General features: G+C 47.4%; 1 pseudogene; it reads left to right on the top strand.

The window, feature by feature from the left end:
* Positions 1 to 370: 370 nt before the first annotated feature.
* Positions 371 to 3,288, top strand: LOC114698804 (annotated as a pseudogene).
* The last annotated feature ends 1,146 nt before the right edge of the window (positions 3,289 to 4,434 follow it).

The raw sequence follows: 4,434 nt of genomic DNA, 5'->3' as shown, positions 1-4,434 counted from the left end.
TGTCTGAGACCATGGCCCTGCAGCAGCCAGGGTCTGTGTTGATGTCCATGGCTTCAGTAACCACACCACTGAAAGCCATGCAGATGACCAGGTCAAACACCTGAGTCCATGTGGGTCTCCAAGAGCCATGCTTCCACCAGGGCCATGCTAATCTGGATGGTGTGTGCTGCCACCTGAGGCCATAGTGATATTGGGTCCATGGCCCTACCACAGCCAGGGTCTGGGTTGATATCCATGACACCTGATACCACCTAAGGCCATGAAAATACCTGGGGTCAGGGCTGTCACCTAAGGCCAGGTGGGGAATCTTTGGGTCATGCTGCAGCCAGAGACATACAGATCTGAGTAGCCTGCACTGCCACAAGGTGTCATGGTGATGCCCAGGCCTGAGCTGCAGCTGAGAGCGATATCTCAGTTCATGGCCCTACTGCAGCCAAGGTCTGTGTTGATGTCTGTGGCTCATGATACCATCAAAGGCTATGCCGATGCCAGAGTTCTGGGCCACCACCTGGGGTCATGTTGGTATCTGAGTGCCACACTGCTGCTAGAGGTAAAAACCTATAGAGTGGCCTATGCTGCCATCTGGGCCATGGTGACATCTGAGCCTGGACTGCTGCCAGGGACCATGTCTGGGTCCGTGGTCCTATCACAGTTGGGGTCTGTGATGTCTGTTGCTTGTGGTGCCACCAAAGGCCACATAAATGCCCAGGGTCTAGGCTGCATCCTGTGGCCACGTTGGTGTCAGAGGGCCTCACTGCCATGGGGACCATGCCAATCTGAATGTTGTGTGCAGCCACAAAGGGCCAGGCCTGGACTGCTGCTGCCATGGGCCATGTCTGAGTCTGTGACCCAACAGCAGCCAGGGTCTGGGCTGGTGTTCATGACTCGTGTTACCACAGGGGGTCATAGGAACCATACATGAAATCCGAGAGCCACGCTGAGCCAGCCCTGTCCCTAACTGGCCTGGGATAGTTCTGGTCCTGCCACTCAATGGACACTACAGCAGGAGAGCAGACGCTTCCCCAGCCCCATGGAAGAGCTGACCCCAGAACTTGGGAGAGATGGTCCCACCCCTCACCACAGGCATGGGAGAGTGGCCCCAATGGCATGGGCCTTGGAGACCTGACTCTGCCCCTCCCCTGAGGGGATGGTTCCAATGGCCAGGACCAAGCAGCCCAGCTAACATCCAAATCTACATCCTGGGCCTTGGGTTGGCCCACTCTAACAGCTGCCCCATCTATGACCTGCTATGGAGTGCTTGAAGGGACTGGTCCTGCAGAACAATAACCGTAGGATCTCATGACTCGGGGGTGACAGCAGGATACCCGAGGAGTTTCAATGAGGGCCCAGTGATGATGGTGTGCCAGAGGCCTTGAACCAGACCAATGACTCATTGCAATGAACATTTTCCAGATGGTGCTGATTAGACAAAAGGGGTACACTGTGTGACACACCGAAGCTCCCAGTACCACTAAGATGAAGGAAGAGGTGTTGGAAAGATGGAGGAGCGAGGTGGGTTGTTTGTTTGTTTACTTGCCTGATTTGCTTTGTTTTGTTTTGTTTTTAACTAATTTTAGGGAGGCATACTGCAGGGGTGGATATGGAGGGACTGGGAAGTGGGCGGGATTAGTGTGCATGATGTGAAATTTCCAAAGAATCAATAAAGAATTATATTATTTTTAAAAAAAAATAGAATTAATCTGGAAGCCACAGTGATGATGACCTAAGTTCCTGGCACTCACCTCAGTGTGTGTGTGTGTGTGTGTGTGTGTATGTGTGTGTGTGTGTGTGTGTGTGTGCATGTGTGTGTCTTTCTTTCTGTGTGTCTTTATCTCTTTTGTCTTTCTCTTTGTGTGTCTTTCTGTGTGTCTATCTCTTTGTGTCTTTCTCTTTGTGTCTTTCTCTTTGTGTGTCTTTCTCTGTGTGTGTCTTTCTCTGTATGTCTTTCTCTCTGTATATCTTTCTCTCTGTGTGTCTTTCTCTCTGTGTGTCATTCTCCTCTCCCTCTCTCTGCTTCCATGCTCAACTTCTTCCCCATTTTCCCCAAGGATGTGCTTCTGCACTGGTGCTTCCATGAGTGACTTGCGCCACTTATTAATGCATTCATTCCTTACATACTATTGTAGGAACAGGAAAGTAACAATTCCTTCTATGAGGCTCTCACACTCAAGTATAAACTGGACAACCAGTTTGAGCTAATGTGAAATTGGTTTTCATAAGATCCTAAAACTGACATACATAGATAAATAGTATGTCCTAACTACTTCAACAAGTACCATATGGTTCCAACAAAAAAAAAGCTTAAGACCACTGCATGACACCTGGGTTTGCAAAATGCCTTTCAGCAGCTCCTTCACCAAGCAGAGGTGAGCAATAAAATCTCTGGTCCCATTACCATGAAGAAATTTAAAGATTATCAAAGGGCTATAAAGCCTGTAAGGTCCGTGACTGAAACAAGAGAGGAAGAAAAGCCCAAGAAAACATTAAAGAATAGAAAAAAAAGCACCAGGGAAGACATGAAGAAAGGCTCTGATGATCGTTTGGCTACCAACCAAGCAGCCCCTGCAGGTCTAAGAACTGAGTAGAACTTTCCAGAAGAGGAAAAGTTCAACCAGAAGCATGGGAGAGATGTGGACAAATCCACCCAGTCATGATTTCAGATGTTCCAAAAGAGAAAGGCAAACACTCTTGGATATGGAAGTAGGTGGCTGTGTAAGCAAAGAAGTCCTGGATTATAGCATTCCCACTACCAGTGGGACCCCAGATGCTACCCTATCTGAAGGTATTGACTTGATTCTGGGAACTGGGCCTGCTTGGCAGCTACAAGCCCTGAACAGCGGCAACTCAGAAGATGAAGGGTCCATTCAAAACTCCCAACCTTAGTGCTACCAAGGGAACTCTGGGTGGCAGGTTTGGGATGCCAAAGGACCTTGTGGGTTCCAAGAGCTTAAATCCAGAAGACATGGGTTCTCTCTTTAGATGTGTGGTCATCCCATCACTAGGAATGTAGGCACAGACATTGCTGCCCAGCTGGGTTCATCTGTTGTCAGCAAGTTGGAAGGGACTGTGATGGGAACATTCAGCATTGTGACTTCCACAATCCAGCAAGTTCTCCAGGCACAGCATCGCATAGGCATGCTCTGGAATATCATGGCTCTACAACATTGCCAGCACCCTTGTGTTGTCACCTTCTGTGGTGGTGTTGAGAGAGTAGAGAAGTCTACTAATCTTGCCAAGATTTCCTGCTGGCTTTGGAGAGTAGTTTTATCACCCTCATTGCTCCTATGATCCATCTCTACGTACACACACCTAGTATGGGACTGCCCTACACTGCCCTCCAGAGCCATGATGACCTCATCATGAGTGCAGTTGTTTGAAAAGGGCTATGGCAAGAAAGCCATTGCCCTTACACATAGCTCGGGCTTTTATGTAGCACTATGGGACAAGATGGGCTACATACAAGATCGTGGTCCTTAGTGACTTCCCTGTCCAAATTCATTACTGCTGGCATACACCTTAGGTGGTACTGTTTATGGAGATGGCTTTAGTGGGCAGTGAAGTCAAGATGGGGTAATATATTGTGTACCCTAATAAACTTGCCTGAGGAACAGAGGACAGAGCCAGCCACTAGATTAGACACAGGTCAGGCAATGATAGCACACACCTTTAATCCCTAGCACTTGAGATCTCATGCCTTTGCTTAGAAGCACACAGGCCTTTAATCCCAGGAAGTAATATGGCAGGGCAGAGAAAGGTATATAAGGCATGAGGAAACAGGAACTCACTCTCTTTAGCCTTTCGTAGAGATAAGGACTAGTGGATGGCTGTTCTGCTTCTCTGATCTTTCAGCTTTCACCCTCATATCTGGCCCTGGGTTTTTATTAAAAGACCATCTAAGATTCGAAAAACAACAAGGGACATAATCAAGTTTAACAGTCTTGGTTGACCATTCTTTGACTCAAACATCTTGCCTCATTGATGGTACTGTCAATTAACAAATTTGACATGATTGATGACAAGTTGAAAGTTTCTATTGTTATAACATACATCACAAGCAAAACTATCATCTGTGGACACTGTAAATCTACACAGTCTTAATAGTAAGGCCATAGTGGCCACCATCATACAAATTTCATACAGCTCATGCCTAATACCAAATTGCTGCCTCCCCCTTTTCCTATATCTAAAATGTACTGTGCAGCACGTGAACAACTTGTCTTTGGTGTCTCTCTACAGAGGCTTATAGCTCTTTCTAGCCCCACTTCCTGATGAGCCCATCTGCCACCTGCCAAGGGGAATGAATCATGGTCTTGTCACTACAGACTCCTTCTGCCTACTCATTCAGTCTCCTAGCTCTGATCAATGGTTAGAAGATGAACTTTGCTAATTAGTGTGAATACAAAGCCATCTGACCTTAGAAGCAGATTGAAGTCC

The sequence above is a fragment of the Peromyscus leucopus genome, chromosome 14 (assembly GCF_004664715.2).
Source record: "Peromyscus leucopus breed LL Stock chromosome 14, UCI_PerLeu_2.1, whole genome shotgun sequence".
Lineage (NCBI taxonomy): Eukaryota > Metazoa > Chordata > Mammalia > Rodentia > Cricetidae > Peromyscus > Peromyscus leucopus.
Note: the sequence above shows the minus strand (reverse complement) of the source record. Positions and strands in the feature narration are given on the sequence as shown.